The sequence below is a fragment of the Marmota flaviventris genome, chromosome 1, assembly GCF_047511675.1.
Source record: "Marmota flaviventris isolate mMarFla1 chromosome 1, mMarFla1.hap1, whole genome shotgun sequence".
Taxonomy (NCBI): domain Eukaryota; kingdom Metazoa; phylum Chordata; class Mammalia; order Rodentia; family Sciuridae; genus Marmota; species Marmota flaviventris.
Genome location: NC_092498.1, coordinates 60,017,067 through 60,038,817, shown reverse-complemented (window position 1 = coordinate 60,038,817; position 21,751 = coordinate 60,017,067). Strand labels below are relative to the sequence as shown.

Sequence of the window (21,751 nt, the reverse complement as noted above, 5' to 3'; positions counted from 1 at the left end):
AAAACAAAAACCAACTCTAAGGGTTCTGACTTTTTAAAAATAAATAAATAAATGAATAAATATGCCCATGCCCTTAAAAAAAAAAGAGCACCTTGCAATGCATTTTTTCATATAGAAAACAAAATTGATGCTGTATAATTTTTAATTTCATATTAACATTTCTGCTCTAAAAACTTTTTTTTTTCCTTTGATGCTGGGGATCGAATCCAGGGCCTCATGCTATACTAGTCAAGCAATCTACAACTGAGCTACATCCCCAGACCTTTAAAAAAAATCTGATTTTGAGGCAGGGTCTAAGTTGTCCAGACTGGTCCTCCTGCTTCACGCCCCCTAGTAGCTGAAATTATAGGCACTAGGCTCTATAAAATAACTGGTGAATCTGGTTTCTCTTCCTTTCCTTGTCTTTTTTATTATAGCAAAATTAACAAATATATAAAAATAGAGAGGGCATTATAATGAAATCCCATGCACATATCATCTGGTTTCAGCAAATGATACCTAACCAGTTTTGTTTTATTTATACCGTTTCTGTCCCACACTCACTGAACATTTTGGTGCTAAACATAAATATTATATTATTTCTTATATAAATATGTCTATTTGGCTAATAGATAAGGCCTAAAAAGACATCCTCATAATACTGTATTTCATTAAAAAAACAATAGTTAATTCCTTAATATCACCAAATAATCCAGTTATTATTCACATTTCCTCCTATATTTACAACCATTGGTGTATTTTTAAAATATTTTTTTTCTAGTTGTTGATAGACCTTTATTTCATTTATTTATATGTGGTGCTGAGAAATGAACCCAGTGCCTCATGCATGCTAGGCAAGTACTCTACCACTGAGCTACAACCCCACCCAACAATTGGTTTATTTAACTCAAGATCCAAAAAAGGTCTAAGTGTTCTTATTAGATACACCCAAAAATAAATAAAGAGGGTGGGAGGAAATTTTCAGAGGTCATGGTGGTTTCACAAATGTATACTCACCTCCAAGCTCATCAGGTTGTATATATTACAAATGTAGTTTTTGTGTGTCACTCATCCTCAAAAAGGTGGTTTAAAAAAATCAAGAGTTAGGGTCATATCTTAGTGGAAGAGTGTATACTTACAGTTTGTAAGGTCCTGCCTCCAATCCCCAGTACTCCCCTGTGAATAACCTCAACACAAACAAAAACTGCCACCCAAATTCCATCATTAAGAAACTTAAAAAGAACCAAACAATGTCTACACTAATATGTTTTTCATATACCTTTTAAATGTTTTTTAAAAATCATACTTCTCCCCCTTCTCTTTTTCCTTGGAATTTATTTGAAGAAGCCAGAACATTTGTTCTGTGATGATTCTCACCTTCTGGATTTGGCCGATTCTGTCCTTATGGTCCATTTAACAGTTAAATGTCTGCTTCCCACACTAAGAGCAAACTGGAGTTAGGTCTAGAATCTTAATTAAGTTCAGGTTTGTTTTTTTCATCAACGGTGGACCTATCTACCTCCAGCAGAAGGCACATAATGTCTGGCTACTCTATTTGATGTTAACATTTAGCAGGGATTTAAGAGTGGTTACCCTAGTCCATCATTACGAAGTTCCTCCTCAGCATTTGACCTGCTGCTCTTGGCTGCTGCTGTTGTCTGTTTCCATCCATTCAGACCCATCTTGTCCCTACTTATAATGCGATCTTCCAAAGTTTTGAAATATTTTAATTATTATTTTTCATTTTATATAATTAAACACATTAAAGACAATTAATCTTTCCCCTAATCATAATAATAGTAATCATCATCTGTTTGGCACCTAATACTTTACAAAGCATTTCAAACATACTGTTTTACAAATATTATCTAATCCTCACAAAATACTCTAGAGGTAAACTGGCTCTATGACCTTGGGCAAAGGTCAGAGATGAGGATCTTAGACAGGAGGAAAATAATAATAGTCACAGGATTGTTATGAAAATCAAACATAACATGGAAGCTCCATAGAATGTTCTTACTATATTTTAGGAAGAGTGAAATAAATATAAACCACCATTATTATATATAGTTATGTTGCCATCATCACAATTTCTATTAGTTTTAAACTATCATGTTGTACTTTTATTTTAGCTTAATGGTTCTTTGATTTTTTTCTAGTGATTATGGAGACTAATAGGAACAATTTAATTACTATGTTTTCATATACTTCCAGTTTGATACCCAGTCATAAGTCTGATTATCCTATATTAACTTTTGCCACTTTTTGCTAAATATTGTTTAAATACTCTGTTTTTCTTATTTTTAAAAGATTGATTAAGAATCATTTTTTACTAACACAAACAAACAAACAAAAAATGGAACGTTGAAGCTTAAAGAACCTTGAAGAGTAGCCTTGGCACTTCATTTACAGATAAACAAACTGAGGACCAACCAGGTTAAATGACTTGTCCAACTTTATATGACAAACCAATGGCAGACAGGACTAATAACCGCTCTTAAATCAAAATCAGCTCAGGTCTCTAAACTTTTTCCATTAATTGCATAATGCTAAATTATTTTAAATGTTTCTCCAGTGACTCTCATACCACTACTCTAGGAGCAGACAAAACTGTTCTTTGCAATTGAAAGGGAGAAATATGAACTGCATGTTGAAACCACAAAAATGTCAGTAGAAGCAGCAAAATGGACCCCATCCCTATTTAGGGACACTTGACTGATGACAGACAGTAAATGTAAGACTAAATGTACATGTGAATATACATTAATTCATAGACATCAAGGAAAATGACAACTTTTCCACCAGTGTGCTTAGTAGTTAGTACTTGTCTAGTCCCACACAGTAGTATATGAAGATTAGAGTTCCAAGGAAGATTTTATTTTTGGCCTTTTGGCTTATTACTTTGAATTGTGGAGAATTTTAATTTTAAAAAGAAGTAGACAGAATGGCACCACGAATCTCTATGTAGTCATAGTTAGTCCCAATATCCATCAATCCTATCCCATTGCTCCCCTTGTCCACTCCCTTTTTGTATTATTTTGAAGCAATTATAGACATCATATTATTTCATCTTTATATATTTGAAGAATATTTCTCTAGAAGACAAAAGCTCTTTTTAAGAAAATAACCACAAGATCATTACTATACTAAAATTGTAACAAATAAACAGTGTTCCATTTTTCAATTTTCCTATTGTTTTAAAAACATCATCTTGTTGTTGTTGTTATTATTTTTGGTACTGGGGATTGAACTCAGGGGTGTTTTACCACTGAGCTACACCTCCAGATCTTTTTGAGACAGTGTCTTGGTAAATTGCTGAGGCTGGTCTTGAACTTGGGATCCTCCTGCCTCAGCCTCTAAATTGCTGGGATTACAGGTGTGTCCTACCACACCTGGCTCAGTTTGTTTTTAAAAATTGGGCTCCTATCCCATACATTATGATTATTTCTTTTTACTCTATATTTTCTTTCTCTTTTCTCTGTGCAATTTATTTGTTGAAGAAACTAGTTTTGAGTTTTAGCTTTCCTTTCAGTTTGTACTCTGATACTTACATGCCCATTTAAACATTATAGAAAACCTGCATAGGGGTATGGTGGCATACACCTATAATCCTAGCTGCTTAGGAGGCTGGGACAGGAGGATAACAAGTTCAAGGACAGCCTTGGCAACTTAGGAAGACCTTGTTTCAAAATAAAAAATAATAAGGGCTGAGATGTAGCTAAGTGGTAGAGTCCCTGCCTAACACACCCAAGGTCTTTGGTTTAATCCACAGTACTACAAAGAAAACATTCATGTACATTTTTATCAGGTTTCACCTAATTTTGTGAGTACTATTTTGTATACTGATAATAATAGCTGGAAGCCAGGGGACACCAGTGATTCTGGTGGATCCCAGCTGCATATGAGTGCTCTGTGACTGCACAAGTTGTGATTGTTAGTCTGAGTAGGCCAAGGGAGTTTGTAGTGCCCCAGTCCTTCCCTGCTTTCTAATCTAAGTTGGACCTCTTGTTATATCTTTGAAGAACATCCTCTACTTTTCCTTTACAGCGATTGTCAAATTTGTAATTGTAGTGGACTTTGACATTTGGTATCAGGAAAGTCAGGAATGCATAAATGTAATTTTGTGTGTGGTTGAATTCTACATAACAAAGCCACAGTTTCCAGCTGGGACTAGGAAAACATAAATTTGACAATTTGTGATAATCACTTGCAGAAGGGAAGTTTTCCTCCTGTGACTTAATACCATTCAGATGCAATTCTTTCCCCTTCCTTTTCTCCCTGGGGAGAACTATTCCTGGGCCATAGTCATCCTGTATATAAGCCATTCTTTACTCATTCATCACCTTTAACTGAAATTAAATAAATTTCATATCATAGTCTTGTTGTATAAACACTTCCGAATAGACAGGAAGAAGAGATCCAGAGGAGGCAAGAGTAGGCTATGTATGCTACACGAGTCCCTTGTCCCCTGATGCTGGAGGGTGGTTGAGGCTTCCTGGGGAAATCAGGCCATCATTTAAAAAGGGAAACAGAAGAAGGAGGAGAAGAAATTTGAATTTGAGAGAGCATATTCACTGAAAGAGACTGAGTTATCTTTAAATGGCAAGACACTGAGTTAATTTTCTTCCCATCAGCAGAAAGGGGACTCAAGAATTGAGTTGAATTCCATCAGAAAAGATAAAGGCATATTCCAGTACACATGGGTTATGATTATAAACTTTAAATCCACCACACAATTCACATTCGTGTTTATTTTAAAAGTCTTACCTAGATTTTCAGTTTCGCAAGGGCAATATGGCATCCCTTTTTTGTTCTAGAGCTTAGTATCTGATAGACCATGTTTTAGTTAACTTTTCATCACTGTGACCCAAAGACCTAACAACAACAATTTAGAAGAGAAAAAAGTTTATTTTGGCCCCCAGTTTCAGAGGTTCAGTCCATAGTTAGCTGACCCCATACCTCTGGGCCTGAGGTGAGATAGAACATAATGGCTGAAGGGCGTGGCAAAGGACAGCAGCTCAGGACATAACAACAAGGAAGCAGTGTGGTGGGGAGGCAGGGTCACAGGGAAGATGCACCCTTCCAGGGCATGCCACAAAGACCCACCTCCTCCAGCTACACTCCACCTGCCCACAGTTACCACCCAGTTAGTCCACTCAAGCTAGGATGAATTGATTAGATTATGACTCTCACAATCCAGTCATTCTACCTCCAAGTATTCCTGCATTAACAGGAGTTTTAAGGGACATGTCACATTCAAACCACAACAGACCCTTAAGAAGAAATTTATCTTTTATCAGATCCACACATCTGAGTACCTCCCGCAGTACTTGACATAGAACAAGAGCATAATATATTATATTTTCTTCCTTCCCTCATTTCTTTGGGTATGTTCCATTGGGCTGTTGAAGCTAATTCTGCCTTAGGTGGCTCTGAAAGTAAATCTGCTTTGGTTGTTTTATGGGAAGAACTTAAGAAACTGAGGACACAAGGTTTGTCATCTTAGCCAACACTCAAAGGGTGTACTGGATAAAAAGCAGTAGTCACACCTGCAGCTGCTAAGGGGGCATTCGGTGGAAGATCCTGAACAACCAATCAGTGGTGTTTGCACACTGCTACCAACACAATCCTGGCTCCTTGGCTCCTTCTGGAATTATAACAGTTTTTGTTTTGGTGGTGCTGAGACTTGAACCCAGGGCCTTGTGTATTGGAAGCACAAACTCTACTACTGAGCAAAATCCATAGCCCCCAATTTTAATACTTTTTATTTCTTTGCCTTTCAGATGCTTGGGATTCAATCTGTTCATTCTTCTTCATGCCACTATCTGGCCTGCTCTTCCCCAGTCATACCCACCCCCTGCAATCCCTTTCCTGCTCAGGATTCACTGTGGCACCTCCTAGCACTGTTTCACCTGCAAAGTTCTGTATAAAGACCTCTGCTGTTCCAGAATTTCTGGCCAGAAAGGGGTCATATGTCCTGGATAGTTCTTCTCATTTTGATAGTCGTCTTATTTTGGAAAACAACAACAACAACAAAAGGAATTTATAAAATATGCCAAAATGTTATTTATTTATTTATTGAGATAAGGTCTTACTATGTTGTTCATTCTGGCCTTAAACTCAAGATTCTTCTGTCTCAGCCTCTGGCGTAACTGGGATTTCAGGTGCATGCCACCATGCCTGACCTTGAAATGAGTTTAGTATCTGCTCTCTTTAAGCCATTAATTTACATTCCATACCAATTATAACAGTATTTGAAGTAAGTGTGTGTGTGTTTATGTGTGTGTGTGTGTGTGTGTTTTGTGATTCTGGGATTGAATGCAGGGTCTCACACATACCAGGCAAACACTCTACCACTAAGTTGATTCTTGCAAAATATCTTGCTAAGATGTGCAGGTTGAACTTGCCATCCTCCTGCCTCAGCTTTGGAGAGGTTGGGATTACAGGCATGTGTCCCTGTACCTGGTTGAGGTAAGTATATCTTCAGTAAGACATTTGTTGTACATAAATTCACAAGCCATATACTTTAAATCATCCCTGGATTATTTATAATACATTATTAAATGTAAACCCTAATATATATAGTTGTTTCACTGTATTGTTTAGGAAATAATGGCAAGAAAAAGTCTACATGTTTAGGATTAATGCAATTTAAAAAAATTTCCATCTGTGAGAAGCTGCTTAATATATATCTGAATAAATGCTGATAGTATGAAGATTCATGGGATTATGAAAAAATATTGACTGACAGACCAATAATATTGATGGTGTCAAAAGATTCTGAACTAAAGTAACAACAAAAAACCCTGAAAGGACCTAAGGCTTTGTAAAATAGTACTAATTATAATCATTTCAAGGACCTTCTTACTGTTATATCTTATTATCATGTGACAAAAACAGGTATAGCTTCAAATGTCTCTAAGTTGTAGGTTTATGTGAACAGAACAGTAACTGTCCTCCTTCTAAATACTTACCTGTATCTTTATGTAGCTTTCATAAGTAGTCGCATATGTAGCATGATTCCTTTTCAACCTTATAACATTTGAAGGGTCGGAGGCATCTGGGAAGGGCAGTTAAAGGAGGGTGCTGCATGTCAGGGGAAGGAATAAGGAGAGGAGCCAGGCTTGGGCTCCTGCTGGACAATCTCACATTCTGGGGGTGTTGGGAAGGGGCTTTGTGGAAGTCAGCCATCTGGAGATTACCAGGCCTCTAGTTTAGGATTCTGTCAAAATGTTCCTGACTTAAAAGGTGAGATTATTAAAATTGATAATTCCCAAAGAACCCAGCTTTTGTTGTATGAATCTCTTCTTAACAAAATGTGGCACAATAGGAAAGAAGATTAATAGTACAGGTTTGGGGGCTGTTTTTATCTGCTCCTCAGGATCTTTGGCTCTACTGTTTAGCGTCAGTGATTTGGCTTTGGGCCAGAGACAGCATATTTTCTAATCCTGTTGCACTGAACACTATTGTCATTCAGAAAAATTTCCAGTTGCTTGGTACTTCCCAAATGTTGAGTACTTTGAGAGGTTTGCAACCATGGAATAATGCCTGTTAGTTTAGTATTATGCCTTCTCTGCCTGCTTTTTATGTCAAACAATATGGTGCTGGCTGATCTGCTGATAGAATTCAGCACTGAAGGGTCTTAATTATATTATTCATAAAAAGTTAATTTGGTTTCCATAGACTTATACTGCTGATGCCCATATTTACCAGTCTCATCATTTCCTTCCTCTCTTTAGAGGAGTTTTGTTGCTCATCATTAAAGGGAGAGAAAAAAACAAAACAAAACAAACAAAAAACCCCAAATGCCTTTGGAGGTTCCCACAACACCAGTTTTCATAAATCAAAGGAAAACAGCACTTGACAGAAGAGGCAGATCATATTAGAATTATTTGGACCCTTTGCTTGATTTCCTTGTTGGTTGATTCAGTCCATTCCTTTGTGTTGGCCTATCCATCTGTGAAGAGGAGATAATTATACCTGTTCCTTGTTTACCTCAGAGGAATGCTACAGGAATTCATTTTAAAAGCCTATAAAGCTGTTTGAGCATGGAGAAGTATAATTACAAGAAAACATATTTTCATTGCAGTGGTCCTTGCAATTCTTGGGCAATTGTTGTCAATATGTTGATGAATATGCAACCCTATATTCAGTTTCATTAAATAAAAGTTGACTCTTTATATTTTGTGATTTGTTCCCAAAGTGTGTATATCTAAGAGGAGGGAATTTGTAGGATGAAAAATGAGCCACAAATGTAGGTTTTAAATAATCCTTTTTCTTTTAACTCATTTGTGTTCAGGCATGATGCTAAAGGAGATAAGCCAAAGAAGAAATATGCAGTAAGCAGCAATCCTAAATTCTACTATATGGACTAATATTTTTCTGGCTCATGATCAAAAGTGATCACTTGAGTCAGAAAAGACTTCTCTAGGTCAGAAATGTTTGCTTCTGCTAAAAAAGATTTCTATGTAAATCTTGGCAAACATCACTTAGATCTTTTTAACTGATGGTTTTTCTTAATGGTTTGAGAGAAAATCAGGAGTTAATTTTCACATCCCTATAATGTCAATCATCAATTATCAGAGATATCCAGGACACGCCCTTGTTTCTTTCAAATACCTATTATTAGCTATTATTAAATTTTCATTGTCTTTCAAGGAAGGAAGAAAGAAATAACTGTTTCCTGAAAATTGCTTAAATAGAATATGGTGGGGAAACAGAATGAGAAGTACAACAAATATGAATAAACTCAGAAATGCAGAATTATTCCTGTTTCTTCTGTTCCATAGTATGCATCTCTGACTTCTTATTATGAAACTGAATAAGCTGGGCACAGTGGTGCACACCTATAATTCCAGTGGCTTGGAGGCTAAGACAGGAGTTCAAAGCCAGCTTCAGCAGCTTATTTTATTTAGAGACAGGAACATCCTGTCTTTAAATAAAATATAAAAAGGGCTGGGGATGTGGCTCAGTGGTTAAGTACCCCAAGTTTAATCCCTGGTACCAAAGGGGTAGGGGAAGAAGAAGAAAAAAAAAAAAAAAGGAAAGAAAGAAAGAAAGAAAGAAAGAAAATGAACAACAAGTATTAGTTAAGTGACTACCATGTGCTAGAATAGTGGTTCTCCAGGGCATTTCCCCAAACCAGAACCGTTGGCTTTATTTGGGAACTTATTAGACAGGCAAATTGGAAACTCTGGGTGTGGAGCCCAATATTGGATATTTTAACGAGCTCTCCATACCTGCTAAAGGCAATTCTTAGAATTGGAATTTCACAGGGTAATAGAAGGTGAGGGACAGAGCTGGGAATTCTATGGGTAGTAGCAGGATAGTGACTGGTCATAAAGAACACACAGTTTAGCCCTATGACTCATTAAAGGGTGTCCATTCTTCTGGTCCAGGACTTGTGTTTTGGGACAGGAGTGATTCTATTTAAAAAAATTTTTTTTTTGTAGTTATAGATGGACAGCATGCCTTTATTTGTTTATTTTTATGTGGTGCTAAGGATTGAATCTAAGTGCCTTACACGTGCTAGGTAAAAGCACTCCGCCACTGAGCTACAGCCCCAGCCCAGAAGTGATTCTTCTCTGGGATTCAGATCTCATTCCAGATAAAATACCCAAGAGGAAGATAGTTCAATTTGTGGTTAATACTACATGGAATGAAAACAAAGCTTCTCTCTATGCCTTTCATAACACTCAGTTATAGAGCTTGGGGAGGGACCCAAGATGGAGAGAAAGGGACAAGAGGATCTTAAAAAGGATTTGATCCCTACCATTACTATTGCTCATATCTAATTCTTCTCTACTACGCTTTCCTGTTTTCCTCTTGACCTCCCTGAGTCCAACAAGTAAACACTGTGAGAGGAAAAAAACTGATGGTCAAAAATGCACTAGAGATGGCCTGAAGAGAGGGTGCACTAGGGCAGTCTCCTAACTCGCTCTTCAACCTGTGTACTTCTGACTCCAAGGGGTGAGTTGCACCTTAGCTATTCATAGCAGTCTGGTATCCCATCCCACTCCCTATCCCCAAACAACAATTCCTGGAAATAGAATGAGTCTTTCACTTCAACAGGATGTGACTGTGATGTATGTTCCAGCTGTTGGTGACCTGCCTCCCAAAAGGAACCCCCATCTCTCCTACCCTCAGTGGAGGAGCCTGGCAGTGCAGCTAGCTTCCCAAGCTTTATGACCTTGTGACTCACAGAGCAGGTTGGTCCTCCTCACACTCACTGTCTTAGCAGTCAGATTTGGTTACTAATCATACTTGGAATCAATATTCCCCACAGGAAACCTTCCCTTAGGAAGCTTTGGGCAGCTCTGCAACATCAAAGAGAATCAGGAAGTATAGGCTTTAATTTTCACCTATGGCTTAAACTTAATATATAAATATATGAAGAAGCAAAAGGAAGCTGAGTGGACTCGGCCACCAGAGACACCTGGCCTTGCTTTATTCCAGTATTAATTTGTTTTTGAGATTATTATTCAGCTGCATACAGAAAGAGACTTGTGAATGAAAAACAGGACAGAAGGCTTGGTATACCTGGGTTGCATACAATCAATGTACAAGGAGTTAGTATTTTTCTAATGCTGAAAAATACCTTGACTGGATATTTAACACAAAATTTAACAATACTGCTTGAATCTTAGATTGAATAGAAGAGTTGAACCACCCCAAAGAATTATTACTCATTTATCCGGTGGTCTGTGGGAAAACCTGCAATTTGGTTTTGAGGGTCAATTGAGAAATAGAAGAGAGTTTTTGAAAATTCTCCCTAATAGTCCTTAATCGTCAATTCAATTTTTTTCTGGTTAACTTTATGGAATTTATCTTATTTTGTTACTTTCACTGGTAAAATTTTAGAGTTTCCTTGGTTACTAGAGTTGCAGTTTTATCCTAAGCCTGTCTGCACATATGAACTGGGTGATAAGGGCTGGGAAATGGATTGTTTTGGTATTATTTTATTGCAATTATGGTTAAGAATCATGAACAGTTTCTAAGTAAAAGGGACTTCAGGGATCATAATCCAACCTGTTTTATCTTATAAATAAGGAAACCAAGTCTGGAAAGGTTTAGTGAACTGCCCAACATCACAGAACCTATTGATGCCAGGACCTTGACAAGAATTCAAGCCTTAGCTCTCAGTCAAGCACTGAGCACATTACACTGTCGCTGGCCTTTCTTTTAATACCTGAAATTCTTTACCCTCCTGGGACTCAGCTGAGCATCTGGCCAACCTAGTGTCGATATCAGGCTTTTTCTTAAGTGACAAGGTTTTGATACAATCTGAGGACGGGGAACTGTACTAGCTGCTCCCAGGGGTGGACACAGATTAGATGGACATTGGAAAACCAGAGGCCCTGAAGAGAAAGGTGACACATTACAGGCTTCAGGTTGCCATTAATCCTAAGCATGCTGATGGTGCTCTGATTCCATGCAGGGGAGAGGGCCAGCTCTTTTTTTTTTTGCTGGCTCTGATTTGTCTCTGCAATCCCTTTCGGCAGACCCAGTGACAGGTGTTGACTAAAATGGTAGAGAATCTGATTATCTTTTTATAGGAAAAACTCTGCAACAGAGGAGATAGGCTCAAAGTTTGGCTCAAATGTATAGATTTTTTAGAATGATTAGTCTTTAAAGATATTTCAAAAAAAATTATACAAAAAGGGGAACATTCATGAATCCCTCTAAAAAATTTAAATGACTACTGTAAATCTCAACTTTCACAAATTAAATTTTCAGAAATAACAGGCATTTTGAAAACATTCAGGACCATTTTGGTGACTGACTGCTTGGATCCTCTTTTGAACAAGCTGGGTTAGATTTTCTTTCTCTAAAGTGGTCTGTATTATTAAAATGCACAGAGAGAAAGTTTCAACGGCTCACTTTTTTGGCACAGTAAAATCATATTCAAAAGGATTTTCTTTGATACGCTTTTCTTAAATACTTCTGGTCAAATCATGTTCCTTTGGTATATATCATGATTCATGAGAATATAAATAAAAAATGAGCCATAATTGAAATTTAAACAGAAGCTACCTAATGAAGAAGATCTTTAAGTAGCTAATGAGTCAGTGTGTATTCATAGAACTTTGATCAACACTTGCAGGGACTATCTGTGCAGAGAACAAAGCCACCACAGAGATAGCCACTGAGAGAGAACTGGAGGGGAGGGAAGAGGCTACGTGGAGCACTGGAATCAGGAAACATTTCCCAGCCTAATTAGCAAAGCCAAGTGGAAAGGGAAGCGGAAGCTTGGGGGGAAAAAAATCGGAGCCACATCAAGTGAAAAATGTAGGAAAATGTAATGTTCTTTGCAAAGAGACACATCTTTTAATTAAGATCACCTACAACATATTTTTCAATGTAAAATCATTTCAAAGAAAAGAAGCTCTTGTGACTCAACCTTTGAAGGACAGCCTGTCATTTCCCTTCCCCCGACAACTGACACTCTCCACAGGGACACTAGATTCCCCTGAATTGTAGCATTACATTTTACAATATAATATTTAATTGTAATCAAATTTATTTTCTTAGGACATTCAGAAGAGCACACTAACCCTCTACTTTGGAGATGGTAATTTTATTTACTTAGTTTTTTTTTTTTTTTTAAATTGGAGACCCTCCTTTGCTGACTTCAAAAATTGCCCCTCCAAAAAAAAAAAAAAAAAAAAAAAATTGCCCCTCCAGAAAGATGTGGTGACAATAGGTCTTCTGTGGAGGGAGCTGCTGGGAGAGAGTTCAGCTTCAGTGAAGGCTGCTTTCAGGGAAAGCTGGAGCTGGGGGCCTGGCTGCCAAGATTTTAATGAATTGCCTCAGATATTCTCTCTGGTGTTTAGAAATTTGAAAAAAACAAAATCTGTGTATGGAACACATGGCAGTTGGACATTAAAAATCTGCCACACACACAAATATCTGTTACACATTTCCTTTTAAATGACTGAATGCTGTTCATGGAAATCACAAAGGATTTTATGAAGTCAATGTGTGCATTTTAAATAAAAATCTTTCTATAATAGACATATATTCCTTGTCATCAGTTTCCCTAGGAAATAAAGTCATATGATTGCTTTAAAAAAAAAAGGTTAGTTTTAGTAATTTTTTCTGAGGCTAGTTAATGGAAGTTTCCTATGCTGGAGAAAAGATAGGAATTTAAGAGATAAAAATTTCCATCAGTCTTCTGTTATTTGACTCTGGCTTATTGTCAGCCAGTTTTAGAGAATTAACTTCATATAGCACAAGGTTAATAAGTGCAGCAACTTTCTTTAGGGGTTTGCAGTAGAGTGGAAAAATGCAACCTAATTTACTGAAAATTGTGTTTTAAATCAAACCCATCCATGTTACTATTTAAAGTTTGCAAGAGCAAACATAGTGCAATTGGAGATAATAGTTCCTTATGTGCAAAAAGAAAAACGAAACTTCATGAGGGTTCTGAAACGCCAATTGTTCTGATAATGTCACCAAGGTCTGAGGAGTTTCCAGAGAGGGGACCTTGACTCAGGACAAGTGGGGTTCTTGGCTTACATGATAGAAAAGAATTTCAGTACGTGCCAATCAGAGAGAGAAGTTTATTTAGAAAAGCAGATACACATTCAAGGGAGAACGGGAGGGGGGGGGGGCATCTCCAGAGGGAGAAAACAGCAACCCCTTGGTGTGGGGTTAATATTTATAGAGGGATGTTGCTAAGGGCTGGAGTAGAGGTGGAGTCAGGGCAGAGTTAAGCAATTTTGTGCCAATTTTCCCTGTGCTTGCTCATTGCCCTCCTGTCACTTTTTACAGGCAAGGATATGAATCAAGGTTGAGGGTCAAGGGTGCAGGTTAAGAATATGGGTTGGGTTGCTCCAGGATGCTTGTTTTGCATTTCAAGGGCTCCTGGGCATTTTTCCTAAGACTCAGTCTATCTTTCCTTTGCTGTGTTCCTAAATACCTATCACAATAACGTACTTTTAACTTTTTTCATCTTGAAATTATCACAAACTTATAATAGAAAAGTTGGGAGTGTAGTATAAATAACTTTTTTTTCCCCCTGAATTGCTGATCTGATGTCCAATTGCCCTCAAAAACTTTAGTACGTATTTTCTACAAACAGGAATATTCTCCTATAGAACCACAGTAAAAACATCAAATTCAGAAAATTTCTCTTGATTCATCATTGTCACTTAATCTTTAGAGAAGTTTATTCATTTGAATCAATAAGGAATTTTATAGGAAAAAAGATTCAGAGCAGGATATGTGGAGTATTTATTATCATGCCTCTTTATTCTTCTGTTTGGAACTGTCATTCAGACTTTCCATGAATTTGACACTTTCAGAGATTACAATTCAATTATTTTGTAGCATGTCCTTCAATTGAATCTGATGTTTCCTCATGATTAGATTAAGATTATTTATTTCTGGAAGTGATTGTATCCTGATTTCCATTTGTCCCACTGCTCATTAAGGTGGTAAGAACCAGGCTTAATAAGTATTTTGCAGAGTGGTACTTGGAAACTTATATTCTGTTCCTCATCAAACCTTCAATCTATATGTCTCTTTCCTTATCAAACTTTCAATGTATCTATATCTCTATGGACTCATGCTTTCATGCTTTAATAGTATGTGAATGTGTGTGTGTGTATGTATGTATGTGTATAATTATTTATTTTGATGTTCAAATTGTCCCAGATCTGGCCGGTTGGGAGAGTCGTCACACTGGCTCCTGTGACCTTCTGACATGTTCGCATTCTTGTTTTTTGGTACTGTAAATGTTCTAAGTTTATCTTATTCTTTTCTTGTGTGTTAATTAATATAGGGTATTGTTGCTCGTAGGTTAGGTGGACAGACCTAGGAAATACAAGCATGTATCTAGGCATCTATATGCATATACATTTATACACATTTATATCACATCTTATATTTCTATCTATCATCGTCTATTTCTTTTTGAGGGACTAGGTATTGAAAGCAGGGTGCTTATTATGGTTTGGATGTGTGTCCCCCCACTAAAACTCCTGAAATGATTAGATTAGGAGAGCCATAACCTAATCAGTCCATCCTAATCTGAATGAACTAAGTGGGTGATAACTGTAGGTAGGTGGGGTGTGGCTGAAGGAAGTAGGTCACTGTGAGTGTGCCTTCTTGGGGTTTATATTTTGTCCTTGGTGCCTCAGTCTTTCTTGCTCTCTCTGCTTCCTGGCTGCCATGAGGTGAGCAGCTTTCCTCCATCATGCTCTTCTCTAATGTTGTTCTGCCTCATCTTGGGCCCAGAGCAATGGAGTTAGTCACAATAGACTGAACCTCTGAAACTATTAGCTCAAGATAAATTTTCCCTTTCCTCTAAGTTTTTTTTGTCAGTTGTTTTGGTCACAGTCACAGAAAGCTAACACACTGCTCTGCCATTGAACTACATCCCCAGCCCTTTTTATATTGAGACAAGATCTTAGGAAGTTGCCAAGGCTGGCCTTGAATTTGCAATCCTCCTGACTCAGCCTCCCAAGTAGATGTGATTATAGACCTGTACCACTGTGCCCAGTAACCTATCATAATTTTTCTTTGGAAAATTATAAGTTTACACCAGTACCTTCAGCTCCCACCTGACACTACAGAGTTTATTCTGTTTTTTTTTTTCTTTTTCTCTTTCTATTTGGTGATTTCCTTGACGGAAATAAAGCATGCATTTTTCTTAATATGTTTACTTAACTGGTCAATGCCCATGTAAGTAGCCAATCTCTCAGTTTAGTGACCACTCTCATTCCTTCACAGATGCTTTCTTGTAGCCACTTGAAATCTGGTACCCCAGGCTGGACTCGCCCGCCCCTCTTGCCCCTTCCCATGTGCCCTCTATACCCTCTTTGAACTCTGATGTGCTGGGTGATCACTACCCTTCCTCTGGATTCCCTCTTTACTCTGTTTGAGCGCTGACATCAAAATCGGTCAACACCCTATTTTCAACCCTACCTGTGCAGACACTTATCTTTTTTTGCCTTACCTGATAGTTTTCTTATTCAGAAAGAGAAGGGGAAAAGAACTAAGGAGGATGGGATGAAAAGGGGTGAAAAAAAAGGGAGGAAAAGTCCATAAGCAGATTTTCTTTCTTTTTTTTTTAAATTTTCTTTTTTAGTTGTAGTTGGACACAATACTTTTATTTATTTTTATGTGATGCTGAGGATCGAACCCAGTGCCTCACATGTTCTAGGTGAGTGCTCTACTGCTGAGCCACAATCCCAGCCCCTGAAACGAATATATTTTTAAGAAGAAAAAAAGAATTTGAGAAGCCACTTGAAATGGACCATTTTCTGGTTGACATAGAACATAAATCCTTTTTTTTTTTTTTTTTCCAGTACTGAAGATTGAACCCAAAGCTTGTACTTGGTGCATGCTGGGCAAGTGCTCTACTGCTGAGCTACATCCCCAACTCTTTTCATTTTATTTTGAGGCAGGGTCTCCCTAAGTTGTGTAGACTGGCTTGAATTTGTAATCCTCCTGTCTTTGTCTTCAGAATAGCAGGTATTACAAGCATGCATCCCTATACCAAGCTATAAATCTTTTTTTTTCTAGGTTGTTACAAACAATAAAATCTAGCATTCATTTATCTTGTGAAATACCACAGATGGCAACACAATTTTCACATAATTGCATATTTCTTGGATGATCTCTTTATATTTCATACATTCCATTGTTTTTCCTATTTGAGATTTAGTAATACCACAGTTAATAATAGTGTTCTTAAAATTTTTTTTTAAGGTTGTGGTTGGACACAATACCTTTATTTATTTATTTTTATGTGGTGCTGAGGATCAAACCCAGGGCCTTGCATGTGCTAGACGAGTGCTCTACTGCTGAGCCACAACCCCAGCCTTCTTTCACTAAACTTTAAGAAGAACTTGGTGAAGTATTCTTGCTGTCAAAAATGTTGAGTGCTCTTTCTAAATATTTCCTTCCCAATTCTTACCTATTCTCTTGATTAGACAGGTATAATTCCACTATAAAATTCAAATTGTTGTCTAGCACCTTAGGTTAAATGGCAACACTTTTTTCCCCTTCAAATCATCAGGCTAAAAAAAAAATCATCAGGATATTATTATTCCTTAGGATGTTTCCTTTAAAAATCTATGTCATAATGAATCCCACTATTATGTATAATTATAATTCAACAATAAAAAAGAATACATATAACTAAGTTGCTGGCAAGGATGTAGGGGAAAAGGAACATCTATACATTGTTAGTAGGCAAATTAGTACAACCACTATGGAAATCACTATGAAGATTCCTCAAAAGACCAGAAATGGAACATCATATGACCCAGCTATTCTATTCCTTAGTGTTTATCCAAAAGAACTAAAATCAGCAAACTATAGTGATACATGCATACCAATGTTTATAGCAGCCCAATTCACAATGATCAAATTATGGAACCAGCCTAGGTGCCTGCCAACAGATGAATGGATAAAGAAAAAGAATGAAATTACATTATTTACTGGAAAGTGGATGGAAGGAACTGTAAATTATGCTAAGTGAAATAAGTCAATCTCAGAAAGTCAAAGGTGGAATGTTTTCTTTCATGCAGGGAAGCTAGAGAGAAAAAAATTAAAAAAAGGAGATAATAGAGGCAGAGGATCAAAAGAGAGGTGGGGGAGGGGGTTAAAGGGAGATATTGGGGAATGAAATCAACCAAATTATGCTATATCTACATATATACCCCTATCACAGTGAATCCACTTTAATATATAATTATAATACACGAGTTTAAAAAAATAGAAGGGATAATAGAGTAGAAGAAGGGGTTGAGGGCAGGGGAAAGAGGAGGGAAAGAGGAGATATTGGGGGGAATGATATTGATCAACTTAAGAATTTACTATGTATAATTGTAATGCATCAATACAAATCATAAAAAAGGAAAAAAAATTATGTCATCTTCTTTTCAACAAATGCTCTCACACTCTAATGTTGTGAGTGAGAAGCAAGCCAATTTAAACAATTACTTTGTCAATCACTGCCAGACTCAGTGTTAGGTTTCTAAGAAAACATGTAAAGACAATATTTGACATCCCTTGGCATTCAGCCATCTCTGCAACTACACAGGACAGAAATTAGCATAAGTTTTCAGGATAATGGTTTCTAACAATTTGAACAAAATTTTATAGCCAAAATCAGAATGAAGACTTTTTTTAAAAAAAAAAAAAAAGATTAATCTAGTTAAAAAAAAACCCCAACCATTGTATGATCTAGCTGTACCACTCCTTTGTATGTACTTGAAGGAATTAGCATACTGTAGACACACCTGCATACCCATGTTTATCATGGCACAATAGCCAAATTACAGAATCAGCCTGGATGTCCATCAAAGAATGAATGGATAAAGAAAACATGGTGTATATACACAATGGAGCACCATTCAGCCATAAAGAAAAAAATCATATAATTTGCCGTAAAATGAATGGAACGAGAGATCATAATGTTAAGTGAAATAAGTCAGACTTAGACAAATACAGCATGTTTTCCTTCTCATATCTAAGAGAAAAAAACATGACATGAAAGTAGAGGGGAGACTATTAGAGAAGAGGAAGGGAGTCAGGGGGAGGAGAAAGGAGAGAGGGAGGGTAATGGGAGAGGTAATATACTCTTTGAGTATAAACATGTATGAATGTACCACAATGAAACTTCTTATTCTGTATAATTAAAATGTACTAGTAAAAGTGAAAAAATTAAACTAGTTTTAAAATTAAAAAGTTAATGCAAGCCGAAGGTTAAACAACAACAACAAAAACATTCACATAGCTACCACATTCCTCAGAGGTAATGATGGTAACAGTTGGGACAATATTTGGAATTCCACTTGTAACTAGTAAGAACTAGAACTATATTTTCTATTTTTAAGCATATTTGAATAAGACTGTTAGATGAAGAAGAAGATATATAGGATGCTGGTCTGCTTTATTTTCATCTCTTGGAGAGAATTAAAAACGACTGTGAAATGACTACAAAACATTTTACCATAACAGAACTTGTCATTGGCAATTTAGGGATTATCCACCTTGATATCCATTTTGTATCTTCAAAAAAATTCTCTAGAAAGACCACATCTTTTCCCATTTTCTGTTGTGTAGATTTTAAATACTATTCCTAGGATCATATCAAGTAAAACACTGGAAAGGTTGAGAGCAGATAATAAAATCACTTGGATTTGGGATGCCTTATTATTTTTTTAGGACCACTGTGTTGTGCTGTGAGTGTTCTGGAAGACTCATACTTCTCTGCCCTCTTGCCTCCTGTATCTTGGAGTGAGGTCTCTGCTCCACAAGTCGACAAAGGCTTGAAACTCAGTAAATCAGTCACAAACAGAGAAAGAAAGAAAACACACTTAATTTAAGGTAGAAGGCAGCCACACCAGTGCATCTCAAACCTTAATGCACAAGTGAATCATCCAGGACCCTTGCCTCTGATTCACTGCTTTGCTTCACAGCTTTTCTTGCCTCGTGCTTGGATCTTTCCTGTAATGTCAGCATTTTTTATCTTTGTTCAGGCTCTGCTTTCTAGAAATCCAGGCTAAGATTCTTTTCTTTTTCCTAACATCACTTCCTCCCGGTTTACTGATTCTCTGTTGTTTGTTACTAGGACTCACTGCCCGTGATCTGGTTCAAACTTTTGAAATTAGTACCTTACCCCCATTTTACACTTCTCTCTGGACCTAGACCTTTAGCTCTGGGGTGTCTCCAAAGCTAACTCATCCAAGCCTACCATCCACACCGGCCTTCTCTATGGCAGAGAATAAGGAAGAAATATGGGATGAGGGGATTGTCACATTAAAACAGAAGAACCTTGCTATTGCATTTGTTATCCGTGGATCAGCAGCACCTGGGAGCTTGTTAAAACGTGGACTCCACATTACTACCAACGCTTGCTGAATCAGATCTGTACTTTAACAAGATCCTCAGGTGAGGTGTTTGCTCATTAAAGTTTGTGTATCCTTGATTTGGGGTGTTTCTACCACAACAGAAATCCAATTCAAACAGGCTTACTAACGAAGGAAATTGACTCATGTCAATAAATGTAATTGAAAAGCTTGCTGATACAATGAGTTTTAGGTATGATCTGGTCCAGAACTGCTTAGGATATCAGGGCTCTGAAACTCATTCTCTTTGCTTATTTGGGCTTTCCCCACACAGTCTACTCCTTAACATTGCTTCATTTTGTGTTAATAAAAACAATTTAAAAATACAGAATACTGTGTCCTAATAAGTTTTTGGGCTAACAAAATAAAACTTAGCACAAAAACTTCTTATGATCCCAGAGCTCTTTGTTTTATGTATGAAATTTTGAAATATCGCCCCTTAAAACGAAGACCCTTGGTTGCAAGTGAAATAAAATTCTGACTCAATGTTGTTTAAACAATAGGGAAATTTATCTCTATTATTAAAAATGCCAAAAGTAGGGCTGGCTCCAACAATGACATGTCAGGGTTCCTCTTTTCTGCTGTTCTCTGAGCTCTGACTCCATCGATCGACTATTTCAGTCTGGTTGTTGATGTCTAGTCTGAGGATGGCTGAAGTTCTAGGAATCATATCCAGATCTCAACATATTTAAAGACAGAAAGGGACCATCTTTTTCCATGTCTTCTTTTTTAGAAATAGAGAAATCTCTCCCAGAAATAGCACAGCAGAGTTTTCTTCACGGCCCATTAGTCAAAATTGAGTTTCCTCACATAATAGAGATATTTTGTTGCTTCAGAATATCCATTTTCCTCATTTTTTTTTTTTTTTTTTGTATCAGGGATTGAACTCAGGGGCACTCGACCACTGAGCCACAATGAGCCACACCCCAGGCCCTATTTTGTATTTTATTTAAAGATAGGGTCTCACTGAGTTGTTTAGCGCCTCACTTTTGCTCAAGCTGGCTTTGAACTCAAGATTCTCCTGCCTCAGCCTCCCAAGCCACTGGGATTACGCGCATGTGACACTGACCCAGTAACCATTTCCTCATCTTATTTCATGACATTGTCCTGATTTTTGTCTGAGTACATCACCGGTCAGGTATATTTCTTTACCTCCTTTGAAACTACATTTGGCTAACGGCTGAATTCTGGTCAATAAAATATAAGTATACATGTAGTGTAGAACTTTTGGGAAGTATACGTAAAAGATAGGCAGTGCTTTCCTTTTATCCCTCTTCTTCCATTTTCGCTTTTGGAATGCAAACCCCATGGCTAAAGCTTTTTCAGTCACCTTGGGCATGAGGACAAAGGTACACTCAAGGTCTGGTGGAACAAAATCCTGGAAAAGCTTGGGTCCCTGATGACTTCAGGAACCTGCCCCTGAACTTTGGACTATCTCCCTCAAGATGGGTGGGACAATAAAACCTTCTGTGTTTAATTTACAGTTAATTTGGGTTTCTATTAACTTCTGGTAAACATAGATCTAACTGATGCATGTGTCCATTCCTAAATCAATCACTGGCCAGAATTGTTACTACCTCTTTGGTGCAAATGGACTTTGGGAAGTCATAATGATTACCACATGAAAATTATTTCTTTAAAAATATATTAAATATTTCTATTAAAAATGAATTACTCTAGGGAAGCAGCATTCTCAATATTTACACCTCACTCTAAATTCTGTTGCATCTTTGTTACGAAGCTTAAAACAATTATTTCCTGGAAAGTGCAAAAGAAACTTGCTTATCATGTACTATTTAGATTCTAATGGGTTCTGGGGTAATTTCTATTAATTACAAGAAAAAATTCTTGGCTATCCCAATTTCAAAGCCATAGTCTCCAAAAGCAGGGTTTACCTTTTAGTCTAT

At 37.1% G+C, this 21,751-nt stretch overlaps 1 long non-coding RNA gene across 2 annotated transcripts in view; it reads left to right on the top strand.

The window, feature by feature from the left end:
• The window catches only part of LOC114085319 (uncharacterized), a 40,933-nt gene extending 34,742 nt beyond the window's left edge, over positions 1-6,191 (top strand). For both annotated transcript variants that reach the window (XR_003581454.2, XR_011706601.1), the window contains exon 4: positions 5,763-6,191. This is a non-coding gene — a long non-coding RNA (uncharacterized lncRNA). The remainder of the gene's footprint in view (positions 1-5,762) is intronic.
• The last annotated feature ends 15,560 nt before the right edge of the window (positions 6,192-21,751 follow it).